The sequence below is a fragment of the Protopterus annectens genome, chromosome 10.part0, assembly GCF_019279795.1.
Source record: "Protopterus annectens isolate FY-2018-M chromosome 10.part0, PAN1.0, whole genome shotgun sequence".
Lineage (NCBI taxonomy): Eukaryota > Metazoa > Chordata > Ceratodontiformes > Protopteridae > Protopterus > Protopterus annectens.
The window spans coordinates 5,455,437-5,471,815 of NC_056744.1; the positions used below are offsets into that span (position 1 = coordinate 5,455,437).

The 16,379-nt window shown below is 45.0% G+C and overlaps 1 protein-coding gene across 1 annotated transcript in view; it reads left to right on the top strand.

Moving 5' to 3' along the window:
* MBTD1 (mbt domain containing 1) overlaps positions 1-16,379 on the top strand; it is a gene marked incomplete in the record, with an annotated part of 2,241,711 nt that overhangs the window by 1,309,834 nt on the left and 915,498 nt on the right.

The window sequence follows — 16,379 nt, forward strand, 5'->3', positions numbered from 1 at the left end:
TTCCTTGCAGACTGCTCTGTCGGAGATGCTGGCTGTGCAGATTGGATTGACTGGGGAGATGTTTTTTTATGAGATGTGATGTGATATCGAATCGGAAATGCCTAGACATAGTAAAGCCTTGCTGAATCTAATTATGGGGGATGCCAAAAATTAATTATCAGAAAATGGAAATCAAAGTCTAGACCAACTTTACTAGAAGTAGTGAATATAGGAACAGAGATAAAACAACTGGAATTGGGACTTTTAGAAAACCGACATAGCAAACTACATTAAAAAAATGAGAATTGTGGGAACAATATATGCAGAGAAGGAATGAGGTTTAAGAGGCAGGATTTGAATGAACCATATAATGCTTAATTGACAATGACTGGATAGATTATAAGTTATGTATGTTTGTAACTACAGTTGTTTCAATGGTGTCTGTGATGTTTGCAGCTAAAGTGGTGTCAGTATTTCATTTATATAAATGTAAGATTGCCTACGTCAAACATGGTAATTTAATAAAGATGTTTATTGAAAAAAAAAGAATGTTGTGAGGTAATGTATATTTGGCATACAAGGCATCCTGCTGTGTTAGACCACTTGCATATCTGCAAAGCAAATAACATAAAAACTGCCCAATCCAGGGTCGTAAACCTTACTTGTGAAATAAACAGGACATGTTGGGGGGACAAGTATGTGTCTCAGAGGATATCCCTTTTATGGAAGAGGCTTCCCGTTCCTGTGAAACAGAGTTATCCCTTGACCGTATTCAAGTGTAACCTGGACCAGTGGATGAGAAATCTGAAATTCACCAGTGGTCTGTCACCTTTGTGTCTAATGGACAGAGGCAACCAATAAATGTTTGACCACCCACACTGTAACACATACCCCTTTGGGATGCTTGGCTAGACCTTAAAAGGCCCTTGTGGCCATTAGTCTACTATATACTTATACACCTAAAAGAAAAATGGTTTTCTTTTGCCATGAGCTTATATTATTTATTATATTCTGAGTGACTGTTCAGTGCAACAGGAAATGGTCCCCCTTCTGATCTGCAGGAAGTATAGTTGGATTCTACACCAAAAAACTGAGAATCTGAGTCTGAGGAAAATATATTTTTGTTTTCCTCAGCTGAAGAGTTATAATTTTTGACACAGTGGCAGAATGAAGAGGTTGTTTAAGTGGTAACAAAAGGAAGTGACTGAGATCCAGCAGAGAGGTATTCATATTATGAGTAATTACAAGTAAATTCTCCTTAGCCAGTGGCTATCCCTTCAATTGTAGCAGTCTCCTGTCTTCCAGACCTTTCAAATTGCTCTTACTTTCAGGCAAAACTGAAGGAGCTTTTCAAGTCCCAAGTTGTTTGCAAGTGCTCTTTAGGTCACATCACCTAGTCTCCGAAAATATCCTACCCAGTGTTTCTATTACTTTCACCTAGACACTCAGTTTTTGTGACTTCTTAACAACTTCTTCCTCACTACTCGCTCATTTGTAAATATTGTACATAATAGTTTTCTGTTTGATTAAATCCTTTTTTTTAGTCATTTGTTGTGTTGTGTGCACATCCATGTACCTTGCTTAATTTGCTTGAATAGCACTTCTATTTTGTTAAGGTTCATTTATTGTGCATTTTTTTTTTTTTTTTTTTTTTTTTACTCTTCTTCTTTTCATACTCTGGGCTGTGAAATTGGTCAGTTCTCTACCTCGTTTACCAAATTGTGTAAACAAATAAAATGCTTTAATTTCTGCCAGCAAATGTTCTTCATTAGGATCGCTGTTGGAGTAGCTTTGGCTATATGGGTTATATCCTGCTCAGGGTATAACATCCATCCAGCATCAAAGCTTCAGGGCACGTTCCACATGTCCAAATCATTAGCTAAAGTTGACCTACCTAAAAATCTAGATTTTGAATGCCAAGCCCTTCAGTGCTTTCCTGCCATCAGATAACAGTTTGAGGATCAGTGGTCAACTAACACTTTCCATTGCTGGGAAGATAAGTTCGCTTTGGGGGAAAAAACTTTAACATGTACTTTTTATAATTAAAATTGTATTTTTCTGTGAAAGTATTCATTTTACGCTAGAAAAAGTGATTTTGACTGCCACTAGCCTTTTAACTGTTAAACTGGAGTGTCCGTTTTGTGAAAAAGGTTATTTAAACTAAGGTAAAACTACTTTTTCTCTGGTAAAAGTTGTATTATTTTCCTTTTGCTGTGGTAAGTGTTAAAAGTGATCTTTATTGGGTTTTTTTTCAGGGAAAATGTTGCTTTTTTAAGACTTAACCCGCTTTACTGAGTGCTGCTACAAGGCATCCATGGGAACCAGACTTTTTTTTCAGCTTAGCATGGAACAACCGGTTCCTTGGTTCTTCCTTCTTCCAAACACAAGAAAGAAAAAAAAATGCTAAATGTCCTTTGACACCACAGCAGGGCTGCTAAAGTGCCTCATACACAAATGTAGGTGCCTCTGCTGTGGCCATTTCTGGTTAATTAGACCATTAATCTTTTTCCCCTGACTCGCTTTACTTTAGTCCCTAGGATCAGGAGTTAGACACCTCCTCTATGGCTGTTGGAGTCCCCTTGGTGGGCAACAGAAAGCACACATAGTCTTGGGAGAACAGGTCAGGGAATACCACTCTCCTTAGCCAGGATGCTATATTTACTCTAGGGAAGTATTTCCAGGCAAAAGTTGATCTGCTTCTTCAGAAATTCCTATCAAGGCAACAAAACCTTATTCATATTTCTTCTCCTGTCTCTGTAACTTTGGACAGGAGTGATTTATTGGGCTTAGCTAATGGTTTAGTTCAGGTTCTTAACCCTTTCAGTTTAACTCTTTCTGGTAAAAGAAAAGCAGGTTCTTCATTTTCTGAAGAGGTTCAAGTTTTTGAACCACAATGATTTTGAAGGGAGAGATTCTGTTTTGTCTCCTCAGGGTCTGATTTGCATTCTGAGTAGTTTGTGGCTTCTGCAGGAAACTTGATGGAATCTCTTTCTCTGAAACCATTTCCATAATGAATCAGTGGTTGCAATAGGAGCATGATATTCCACCGTTCCTGAAGAAGAATTATGATTTATTGCAACTGGATTTTCCAAAACCTACTCTCATATCCCTGTTTTTTTCAGTATTGGTGGATGTTTTTGTCACAGCCTGTAACAGCTGTAACTTGCCTAACAGACCACTTTTTGGCCCTCAAAAAGCAAATAAATTGTATAAAGTTCTTTGATCTTTCAAGTTTTTATACACTCAGTCTAGATCAGACTGGTAGCTAGTGCTAAAAAGTTGGTTAATACCAGTCCTCCTCCTGACAAGGACAGGAAAGCTTTTGGTTGATAAGGGAAAGAGTGCATTCTTCATATGTTAAATTTTATAATCGTTTCATTTGAGAACATGAGGTATATTATGGCATCTGTTTCCTCTTCTGAGGAAGAAAACTACTTTGTATAACTTGAGTGCCGTTGTGTCTCTATTGGATACTAACTGTTAGAAATGTGCTTATGATTCTGCTGATGTCACTGTAACTGTCATGAGGAGGTTTTCTTAACTGAGTTCTTAAAACCTTCCAGAAGATGTTGAAATTGAAATATTGAATTGTTCCTTTTCTAGAGAGGAAGTTTTGAACCATCTGCTGCAGAGGCCCTTAAAGAGAGAAGTAAGCTGATTCACAGTATCTCAAAGTTTTCTGCCTTCTGTCTCCCAAGTTTGCCAATGGATTTAATGCTACTCCTACAGCCTTCTTTAAAACCAAATTAAGCAAATACAGAAAGCTGTTGGTAAACAAATGTTTAAAATCAATGGCAAGGAGGTTCCGAAATACAAAGGAAGACCCACCACCAAAGAACAGTCTAACAAGCCTGAACGACTGTCTACAAGACTGCCCTCACCCTTCCCATTATAACAAACCCTTAATAGTTCCAGAAAGTCTGAACCTATGATGTTATGTGGTCCAATCTCGCCTACATTCTTACTCACGGGTTTGGAGCCGAACATTGGCTCCGACTCGGCCAACTTATATTTTTCTACCACAAAGTCTCTAATTGGCTGGGCTAACCTGGTATCCCATGTTGCACCGCTCCATAATCCCAGATCTCGTTTGCCGCTCGTGGAGCTACGACGTGGTCTCGCTTGGCTGAGGCTAAGTAGCTTTAAAACTTCCATTTCACTGAAAATTGTCTTTTTTCTTCACAAAAGCCATTTTATAGCTGTTTGCTCTTGTTATTATCGTTTTTCTTGTGGTGTGAGTGTATTGTTTGTGGTATCCCTCCGTTCCTACGGGCTAGGCCCGTTTAAGTTAGAGGACCTAGTCCTCCCTCCATTGTGCAGTTTGTCTGAGGAAAGCATTTGTCCCTTGCTTCGTTGTGTGTCTTGTCGTGTCAGAATTCTTTAAATTAGAGATTCATGTCGACTGTTGTTAGTGGTAGTTTCCCGCCTTAACCGTTGTGGCCTAAAGTCCTGTTTCTGTGGTGTTATGTACTGTGGTTTTGCTGTTATGTCTAAGGATCAAAAAGAACACAAACCCTCCGGGTTTAAGAAGTGTTCTAAATGTAGCTACAAGATGTCCATTACAGATGGACATGCTGTTTGTGTATACTGCCTGGGGGTGATACATTTACAAGAGTCCTGTAGTTTTTGTCACGCTTTTAGCCCTAGGGTGCTACAGGAGAGAAAAAATAAACGTATACTGAAGGGTCTTCTTAAGTCTTCCTTTGAGGAGTCCTTGGATTCTTCCTCTGGTTCACAGTCTAAAACCAAGACTCCTAAGGCTAAGAAAAGATCTCCGGCTCCATCTGTTTCATCGGAGCCACCGGAGAAGACTACCAAATTGGATTCTACCTCCTCGGCTCCTTTGTCCTCAGGGCCGCAGGAGGTAGCTGTGATTCTTGAATCTGCCTCAGCTCCTATCCTGTTAGAGCCCATTTGGAGCCGGTCTCCTAGTGTCAGACAAGGATCTCCAGATAGGAGATCACAGTCACCTTCCCTCTCCTCCAAATCCTCCAGACTCTCTGATTTGGATGTGGATAGGGTGGTCTAGAGGCTCCTGCAGTCGCCAGTTATGGCAAAATTATTTTTGGCTCCAACCCAGTCGGCTCCGGAGCCAGTCCCGATGAGTGCACCCATGTTTCCTCCTCCAAGCACCTCCTTGTCTTTGGAGTCAGAGTGTTCGACTCCGGGTGATGTTCTGCCAGCTCCGATACTTCTTAAGGCTTTATCGGTGCCGACGTCGGCTCCTACCATGTCAGCTCCGTCCTCTGGTTTCGGAACCCGGGTTTTCTCTGTCGGGCCCGAGGGGGATACTTTGGGACTTTTATCAGTTCCGAGCCTCCCTCTCGGCGCTTCGGCTTGGGGAACTTTGGTTCCGATCTTGGCCTCGGAGGTTAGTCCATCCTCAGATTCAGGGGACCCGCCTCCGAGGCCATGAGGAGCACACTGGCCAGATCCTCAGTGACATCACCCGGATCGGTCATTCCATCCCCTTCCACTCCGGCGAGAGCCTCTGATGTCCCCCTATCGGTTGACGGTGGAGCCCCAATGTCTGGGGATACCCCCATGAGCGGTCCCCAACTTTCTGAGGGTCCCTCAGAGTCTGTGCCTGAGGAGACCCCAAGAAAGATGTGCAAAAAGGAAGCACATAGGACTCCCACAATGAGTCCCTCACCTCTGTTACCGATCTCGAGGAGTCAGAGGGGTTCCCCAAGTCGTCCTCTGATGACGTCTTTTTCTCCGACATCCTGGAGATATTGAGGCAGAGAGGTGGCTGGTCATCCAAAACCCCCTTTGAGGAGGAGTCGGTATTCCTCAAGGCCTTTGGGGCTCAACCCTCTGCCTCCTGGGTGTCTCCACCCTTCGATGAGCTCCTGGATTTGATCTATCGAAGGGCGTGGGAGACTCCTGACTCGGTGGAACCTGTACCAAGATGCCCTAATAAATTTCTCTCAGCTCTCCCTGGGAAAGAGTTCCTGTCCAAAGGGGTTTCTGTGGATGCCATGGTGGTGGCGGCGGCCACTCAGCAGGAAGTAGCCGAGTCTTCTTCCTCCGTCCATCCTCCTAACAAGGAGTCCAGGAGTATGGATCGGTACGGGAAGCGTACCCTCTCTTCAGCGACCTTCAAACTTCAGTCTCTGAACTATCTGTCACTTTACTCGGCTCCAGAGAGATCTCCTTAAAGAGTTAGGAGATACTCTAATGGGTAACGTACCTGAGGCGTTAACACAGATGGTTAACGCCCAGTTGTCTACTCTTGGCTCGATTGTCAACTCGTCCATGAGGCTCATATCTTATGCAGCCGATGGGGCGAGCAGGGCAGCTTGCTCAGATGTAGCCCTTAGCAGGCAAGCCTGGATGCGTTTGTGTCATTTCGCGGAGGCCTTCAAGTCTTCCTTCACTGACTCCCCCTTTGACGGGTCCTCGCTCTTTGGGACCAAAGTGAAAGACACCCTCACCAGATGCGAGCAAGAGGGAAAGACCCTGTCTGCCGTAGGGGTCCATTTTTTCCTCCCATTTCGGCCTTACCCCAAGGCTCAGAGGGGAGGAAAGATGTGGTTCAAAAAGTCACAGAGGTCTTTCCCTGCCGGTCAAGGTGAGCCCCCCTCCAGAGGCAGAGGAGGGGGTGGCTATTCTGGGAGACACCGCCCTAGGGGCAGAGGAGGCCCTCGCAATTCGGGAGACTGTGATTCCTTTCGTGGACCTTCCTATCATCGTCCCTGATGTATTGCCCGACTGTGCCGTTCCGGAGCCAGTCGGGGGCCGCATTTCGTTGTACCCGGAAGCCTGGGCAAGTATCACTCAGGATCGATGGGTGCTTCGTATAGTTACCGGAGGTTCCCCTTATTGTCGGACCCTCCTCCACCCAAGAGAATCCCAGACGTCCCACCCAGTCAAAGGGATCACGCAACACTAGAAATTTCAAAGTTGCTGGAAAAAGGAGTCATCCAACCTGTCCCCTCAGACCAGATCAGATTAGGGACTTACTCAAGACTCTTTTTGGTGCTGAAAAAAACAGGGGACCTGAGACCCATCTTGGATCTCAGCCGACTGAATCGATACGTCCTAAAGTCCAAGTTCCGAATGGTCACCCTTCAGTCTATTTTTCCGTTGCTGTGAAAAGAAGTATGGATGTGCTCCATCGATCTCAAGGATGCTTACTACCATATCAAAATGGACAGGGCATCCAGGAGTCAGTTACGTTTCCAGCTGGGAGCCAGTCATTTCCAGTTTGTGCCCTGCCCTTTGGCCTCACCACATCTCCCAGGGTGTTCACCAAGTGTTTGGCAATGGTGACAGCTCACCTGAGACATCAAGGATTCCAAGTGTTTCCATACCTGGACGACTGGCTCCTCACTGCCCCCACCAGGCATCTTCTCATTCAGGCCAGGGAAAAGACCAATGCCCTTTGTCATCAACTAGGAATTACCTTGAACTGGGGAAAGTCTGCCTTGCTGCCCTCAACAGCGTGTCAAGTTTATAGGCGCAGAGGTGGACACCGTTCTTATGTGTGCGTTCCTGCCTCAAGAAAGGATAGAAGTGTTGCAGGGTCAGGTTCGCGCGTTACTACCCCTCAAGAAGGTTCAGGCCAGATGGGTCCTACAGCTCCTGGGATCCATGGCAGCCACCATTATGTTAGTGCCCCTAGCCAGATTACACATGAGACTTCTGCCGTGGCTCCTCTCTGCCCAATGGTCCTTTCCGAAACTTCCCCTGTCCCATTTGATCCTACTCACCGATCGGTGCAAACAGGACCTCTGTTGGTGGCTGCATTCCACCAACTTGAACAAAGGGGAATCCCTTTATTCCTATGACTCTGGTTGCCACGGTGACCACGGACGCCTCCCAGATAGGGGGGGAGGCATTATCTTGGCAGGACGGTCCAAGGCACCTGGCAGGATCACGAGGTACATCTGCACATCAACGTCCTAGAGATGAGAGCGGTATTACTGGCGATGTTCATCGTGCATACAGCTGCAGTAATCACAGATGGGTTTTCTGCCATCAGGCGGGTCCTCGGTCGGCCGAATTCCAAAGTCTAGGTCCGGCGTCGGTTGCTGTCGCTTTCTTTCCTGACGTCAATGAGGTAGGGGTATACAAGACACAGCCGACGCCATTTTCTTCAGTCTTTTTTGCCGCGCGGTGCCCGAAGCAGAAGCAGTTTGCAAGTACCGGTCGGCCAACTCCTGAATTTACGAAAAATTTGGAAACCGAAGTCTTCATTAAAGCTAAGTACCCCGTTGGGGAAACTTTTCTTGCCTCAGACCGATGTCAGAAAAAGTTAACAATTGTATTTCTTGTGGGAAGCAAATACCGCATAAGGATTTCCATTCCCTCTGCATACCTTGTTTAGGCCCAGACCATGACATCTCGGGCTGTCGCTTTTGCGCTACTTTCAATAAACGCACTATTAAGCGTCGGGCGGAGTTCGCCCAACACTTTTTTGGTAAAGCCTTTGATTATAAAATGTCGTCGGAGACTCCGACTACCATTTTGTCCAAAAAACGCAAGGACAAGGACCGCGGTCTCCACCGACACCACGCCAAAACTGGCTACACGTGGTCCGGTTCTCAGCGAGACGCCTATGCAGTCCCTGACTACCGACGACACTTCTTTGGCGGTGTCTTCTGTAACCGAGACCGCAGGTACCTCGGCCCATACCCAGACTACAACCACCGAAGCCACTGTGAGCGTTGAGCCTCCTAATGTGGACGGGTCCACTTCCACCCATGGTGTCTTTAGACCCTCATCTTCCTTTTCCATTAAGGCCTTTACTAAGTCCAAATCAGCCAGGCATCCCAAGAGGCCTGTTGCACAGGGCCCATCCCCAGGCCCCATGCCTAAAAACAGATGCTTAAAATGGCTGAGGATTTAATTACTCTTATCAGGGGTTCCCAACCCCCTCCAGACAAGAGACCCAGAGTGGAGGAAGATTCTCCCTCTTCTGATCAGGGCTCCATTTTTTCAGAACATTCTGATGTAGAGGAACACTCTTACTCCCCTTTTGAAGATTCTGATGCAGAGCAGTCCATTCCTTCTGTATCTCCTCCTGAGGATTTTTCTTTTGGGGAAACCTTGCACACCTTGAGGGAACACTTCCATTGGGAAGGCCAAGACTTTTCTGATTCCAAGAAAAGACTTGGGAATTTCTTTTGTTACCTCAACACAGACCTCTGGCGATACCTCCTGTCTTGGACGTACTTGATGATGTTTATTCGGAGGCTTGCCTTAATCCGGATTCCCTGCCTCCTGCCCCAGTCAAGCCTAATAGGTACTACAGAGCTCCTAACTCTCACCAATTTCTTTACAAAAGCCATAATGCTGACCCTGAAACCATTTCTCAAGGCCCCAAGGGAATGAAGGCCTCTACTGCTAAGAATCCACTACCTTCCGAAAGAGAGTCAAGATCCTTAGAAAGGTGGGGAAAAAAGGTATATACCTCGGCCACCCTAGCCATGAGGGCCTTAAATTGTCAGTTTCATATGCTTAAATATCAGCAGTTTCTGTTATCACAATTAAGAAATAAAATGTCTCAACCTGAACAACCAGATTTGAAGGAGTTGCAGGATATGATGCATAGTGCAGAACAAGTGGGTAAACACACCTTACAATGTGGCTATGATGCCCTAGAGGCCTCAAGTAGAGCTGCTGTTACAGGATCAGTCATTCGTAGACATGCATGGCTTAGGGAACAAATCTTGCCTGATCATGTGAAAGCTAAACTACTAGATGCTCCTTTACAAAAGGATGTGCTATTTGGTACTAATGCTGAGGAGATACTATGGAAAATGGAAGAAAAAGCCAAATCTATGCAAACTGTCAAAGCTTTTCTACAGGTTCAACCACCACGTTTTAGCAGAAATTGGCCTTCTAAAAACTGGTCCTTTCCAGCCACGGACAAGCCCCAAAGAGGTAGATACAGGCGCACAAGGGGCAGAGGACAATCACAAGGATCATATAGAGGCAGGCAATGGCCAACTCCAGCACCAAGAGGTGGCAAAGACAGTGCACAACAATACAGGAAACAAACCCAATGACTTCCTCCTTTCCATGCCAAGCAAGTCTCAGCTGGCAGCACCCTTGAGAGAAAAGCTGGCATTATTTACAAGAAATTGGCATATTGTCACAACAGACAAATGGATTCTGGACGTTATAAACAGAGGCTACAGATTTCATTTTCACACTCTCCCAAAAATGAGAGGCATGCCAAACCTGCCACACAATCAAAGGGCAGAGGCACAACTACAAATTTTAAAGCTCATAGACATGAAAGCTATTCAAGAGGTACCTACTCACGACCAAGGTCAAGGTTTTTATTCCAGGCTATTTCTGGTACCAAGGAAAGGAACCTACTGGCGACCCATTTTGGACTTATCCATCCTAAACACATTCTTACTCGTACCAAAATTCAAGATGCTCACATTACAGCAGCTTCTTCCCATGCTGGGCAAGGAGTTTTGGCTGGTAACATTGGACCTCAAGGAGGCATACCTGCATGTCCCAATCAGACAAAGCTGCAGAAGATACCTCAGATTTCTTGCAGGTTCAATCCACTATCAATTCTCTGCATTGCCCTTTGGCTTATCTACTGCCCCCAGAGTATTCACGAAATGCCTGGCATCAGTAATTGCCTACTGCAGACTTCAAGGGATACAAATTTACCCTTATTTAGACGACTGCCTGATCCAAGCGGACAGCAAGCACATACTTCTGGAACATCTGGCTTATGCAACACGGTTACTGAATTCTCTGGGATACACACTCAACAAAGAGAAATCCAGGCTAACACCATCTCAGAAAATAACTTTCCTGGGTGCCAACTTGGACACAAACACCCAGATGGCCTATCTTACGCCAGAAAAACAGAGGCAACTAACTCAGTACTTCAAAATACTAGCAAATTGTACCAGGCTTACTGCAAGGAAAATCCTGCAGGCTGTGGGCTTCATGGCATCTTGCATTCTTTTAATCCCATGTGCAAAGTTGCATATGAGGAAACTTCAGTGGTACCTAAAAAACCTATGGTCTCAACACAGCCACAGTTTGGAAACAATAATACCAATAATTCCATGTTTGCAAAAGGAATTTCTATGGTGGGCTCAAGCATGTCAAACAAACACAGGTCTCCCATTCTGCAAGCCTCAAGCAAATCAAGTCATCACAACAGACGCCTCAGATTACGCCTGGGGGGCGCACATGACAGACAGGTGCATTCAGGGCAAATGGTCCCAAAAGGAAAAGCACCTTCACATGAATCAAAAAGAAATACTAGCAGTGATAAATGCAATTACAGCTTTCAAGGACCTCCTGCATCCAGGACAATTATTGATAAGAACAGACAACACCACAGTAATGTGGTACATAAACAAGGAACACATTCATACCCCCTGTGCAGACTAGCCATGACACTTTGGAACTTGGCTCTGGAATGGCAAATCGAACTTCAAGCACAGTACTTGCCAGGTTTGGAAAACACGCTGGCAGACAATCTAAGCAGAAATATGACAGATCCACACGAATGGAAGTTGCATCCTCAAGTGTTTACAAAGATAATCCAAGCGTGGGGGAGGCCAGACATAGATCTCTTCGCCTCCCACAGGAATCATCAATTGGAAAAGTTTTGTTCAAGGACCTTTCATCCAAAGGCCTGGACAGTGGACGCCCTTTCATTCAGTTCATAGGTTCATACTAGGCTATCTGCCCTAGGGCATTTATAAGCCTAGCCCAAAGTTTTGTGGCTTTCACCACCCCTTAAGTTTGAAGGATATTATGACCATTATTTTGCCGTGCCTCTGTCCAGCAGTGACACTGAGGTGATCCCTGGGGTAAACCTGCGATCTCCCATCCATTGGTCAAGATTTCTCTTGAAAAAAGCCAGCGAGGTGCTCTGCCTCACATGTACCGGGATTTTGTTCCACAGCATAGGGAGTCTCTGGGTGATGAATCTGTCCCTCCAGCACGTCCTATTTATAACCGTGTTAAGGTTTAAGCCTCTTGCTCTTGTAGTTCTGATGGATTTGGATTTTTTGAGGTGGAGCATGTTCATTAATTCCGGGTTGGACATGGCCTTGTATGTCAGGCACAGGTCACCTCTGAGCAGACGGTATGCGACTGAATAGAGCTGGAGTTCCTTCAGTCGGGCAACATAAGACATATTTTTGAGACCCTTTATCCTTTTGGTGAGGAACTTTTGGGGCCTTTCCAATTGCTGCAGGTGTCGGGTAAGATACATTCCGAATGGGGCATTGTACTCTATCATTGGTCTGATGAGTGATGAGTACAGGGGAACAATGACCTCCCTTGATCTAGATGTGAATCCCTTCATGATCAGGTGGGCAATGTAGAAGGTCTCCCTAACTACTTTGGCAACGTGAGTGTCAAACGAGAGGTTACTGTCAACCTGGGTCCCCAGATCCCTGATAACCTCTTCTGTGCTTAGTGGATTGCCACCTATATGGTAGCTAGGGGTAACCTTGTTTTTCCCGAAGGGTATGACTATGCATTTTTTGGGGTTTAACTTTAGGCCATGGCTCTGGCACCAGTTATCCGTTTCTATGAGACCCTTCTGAAGGATATCTGTGTCTGATGTGTTTTCAACTATGGCGCCCAGCTTGCAGTCATCTGCAAACTTTGTCAGCCATAATCCTCCTATGTTTGCCTGTACTTCTGAAAAGTAGATGCCGAACAAGAGGGGGCCCAGAACTGAGCCCTGTGGGACACCACTTGTAACCGGCTTGGAGTCTGACATGGCGCCAGCAACTCTGACCCTGTGGGTTCTGTCACTTAGCCAGTTTGCAACCCATCTTGTAACGTATGGGTTTACATTTAAGCTGGTGAGTTTTTCAATGATACCCGAGTGGGGTATTGTGTCAAAAGCTTTTGCAAGGTCAAGGTAGGCTGTGTGGACTGCCTTGCCCTCATCAATGGCCTTGGTGACTGTTTCGAAAAAGTCAACCAAGTTTAAAAGGCATGATCTGCCCTTGACAAAGCCAAACTGGGTTGGATCCAATGTCTGTAAGTCCCCTATGTCTTTATTTATGAGTTCCATTATGATCCTCTCCATAGCTTTGCAGACCAGGCTTGTTAAGCTGATGTAATTTCCAGGGTCAGTGGAGGCACCGCCTTTGTGGAGTGGGACCAGAGTTGCCGTACGCCACTCCTTGGGTGTATCCTGAGGTGAGGCTAAGATTAAACAGCTTCCCTAACTGCGGGTTTAATTCCTCATTGAGTTCGTGGAGCACACAACCGGGGACACCATCTGGTCCCATAGATGCTGTGTTTTTTGCCTTGGAGAGAGCAGTTTTCACCTGAGCATTTGAGATGTTTGGGGGGCTACAATCCGCTGGTATAGATATCTCTCCTTTGGGATTTGCACTGAACCTGTCAGCCAGTATGTTGGCAATGTCTGTTGGTTCAGTGATTTTTACATCATTTTGAACTAATTTTGAGCATATCTGGGAGTTTCCTCCCAGGTTTCTAACATAGCTAAAAAAGGCCTTATGATTGTCTTTTGAGTCCTTAGCGACTTTTCTCTCAGAATTTGCCTTGGATGATTTTATGAGTAATCGTAGTTTTTTACTTATAATGATCAAGGGTGTCTTCCCTTTTAAGGATTTTGCTCTATCTTGTAGTAGCTTTCTCCTTTTATTGTAGAGCTTGTTTATGGCTGGAGTCCACCAGACTGGGCACTTGCCTTTGGTGCAAAGAGTCTTTGTTTTGTTTGGGATTGCCTGATCCATGCAGTCCTGGAGGTGCTGGTAGAAGGCATTTGTAAGTGATTCAGCGGCTTGAGTAATGGTTTCCGCTGGCTCAGGGGCCTTGAAAGAAACCACACCAGTCTTAAGAAGTGTGAAGTCGGCTTTTGAGAAGTTCTTCACTGTGGTCTTTTTTATCTGGGGTGGGGGCGGGATGTGGACTTCCAGTGAGATTAGTTTATGATCTGATCTCACCAATGAGGGGTATACTTCCGGTGTTGAACATTGTGTCCCCATGTTCGTGATGATGAGATCTAGTATGTTTTCTCCTCTTTTGGGGATGGTGACTAGTTGTTCCATGGCTTTAGAGTTTAGGAACTCTAGGAACCTTTGGGCTAGAGTGTTGGGGCTTGAGTAATGATCCCAGTCTATATTAGGATAGTTGAAATCACCTAATATGATGGTGTTTGGAGATACATTTATCCCCTCCAGTGTTTTCAGGAAAGCTGTGTGAGGTTCCTGAGTTTGAGAGGGTGGCCTGTAACATGCTACAAATTGCAGAGCAGTCTTGCCTACGGTTAATTGCACCTGGATGATCTCCGATGCCTCGTGCGTTGCCATCAACCTGGAGGTGTGGGTATCCTTGATGAATATGGATACCCCCCCTCCTTTCTTGGTGTGGTCCGGATTTTGGGGGCGGAACTCATGATATGAGTTAAAATCTGATAGTGCCGGGGTGCTCTCAGGAGCCTTGAACCAGGTTTCAGTCACAGCACAGACATCGATGTTCTCCATACTGAGAAGGGCTTCGAGTGCGTGCATTTTGAGGTTGAGACTTCTGGCATTGAGCAGCATTACCCTTAGTTTTTTTTCTTTTTTGTGTTTTAGGGTGGTAGGTTTAGAATTTGAGCCTTGCCTAAAAAAGGCACTATGGGGGTGGCAAGAGCCTTTGCCAATATCCGGAAGCCTAGGGGTGACAGGTGCAAGCCATCCCTTGCGAAGCAGCATGGCTTGTCCAGCATGTCATCCCAGGCAGACAGACATTGGATGCCCTTTGAATGACACCAGAGATTAAGCCAATTATTAAAGCTGATCATCTTGTCTCTGTATTGTGGCATCATTCTTGGTGAAGGTAGGATACTGCTCAAGGTCAGGGTCATACCTGCCTGGGCTACATAATCAGAGAGCTCCTCTATGTCTCTTTTCATGTAGTCCAGGGAGGTATGTCTCAGGTCATTCACACCAGCATGGACAATGACTGAGTCATACTTGTACTTGCTGTTGAGTGACCTGAGTGCTTGCGTTATGTGGCGGATTCTAGCGCCCGACAGGCAGCTTACTGTGACCTTCTCCTTACTCAGTCTGGTGAGTGGGATGTCAGTGTGTCTGACTATGGAGTCACCTATGACGAGTGTGTCTGGCATTGTGTTTGGCCTTAAGGGATGTGACTGTTTGGCACACTGACTTTGTGGTCTATGTGTTGCATGTGTTGTGTCCTGAGGTGGCAGTTATTTGGGTGTTTGCTTTGGTGGCCTCTGCTGTTTTGGTAGATTTTTGGTCAGAGCCTCCGAGTATGTCTTTGTGTGTTTATGTGTATGATTTGAAGTTGTGATAGTACTATGTGAGACTGGGTTTGTGGTGTGTGTGGTTACCTTCTTCTCCTGTCTGGTCTTGCCAGTCCTATGTTGAGACAGCTCAGCCTCCAGTTTGGCTATATAGTTGCATCTCTCACATGTATTTGTGTTTTATGGGAGAAGGAGAGGGTTGTCTGTGTACATGAGGCAATTGTAACATTGCCTCAGTATTCCCAGATTCACCAGCTGAGCAGGAGAGGACGCTAGCAACTGACCCCTCGACATGCTAGACGGAAAAGACAAAAACTTTATGTAATTGAGTTTGAAAAGACTTCGAGGGATGTGGATGATCGAAAAAGGGTTTTTAGGCTGGTGGGGTACTATGTATAATAAAAAGTGCTATATCAGAGTAAAAAGTACTTTAGGAGCAAGTGCTAAGCTTTCCAGATAGAGAATAGTCTACTTAGGAATCAAGTAGAGCTGAACTTTTCAGATAGAGAATAGGCTGGTTAGATTAGAAGTAGAGTTCAAGAAGAGCTGTTCTAAGGGAAAAAATGAAGAGTGGACTTTAGGTAGCCTGAATAGTTTAACCTTAATTAACCGCCACTGCTCTTGTGTGCTCCTGTGGCAACTCCGTGCTAAATCACGCTAAAGCGTGCTTTATAGCAGGGGGCTGGAAAAGGCAGGAAATGACCCAAAATGGCCACTGGTGAGTAAAGAAACTTCCCTCTGACCAAACAAAGAAAATGGAGAAGTACAGGAACCAAGACAAAGCCCAGGGATCAGCAAAATCTGATCACTGGAACAAACTAGCCAGGAAAGTTAGGATAATAAGAATATTTTTTTGTTTTCTTTTCAATTTTTTTTCACAGACAGAACAGAAAACACAATAAATGCTTTGATTTTCAATTAAATGCTATCAAAAGCTAGTACACTTGAGTGTATTAGCTTGTAGTTTAACTTTTAAGCAAACTTAAACTAAGAAGTGCATCAAACAATTAAAGCTTATAAAAACAGGAAAAACAGGTAATACCACTATAAAATAGACAGAAACAGTCGTCGAATGACACAAATGGTCGAAAAATGCAAGAAAAAATACTTAAAATCTGGAAAGTTGCTTTTTCTGGTCTCTGCTGCTCTAGGAACTCTGCTG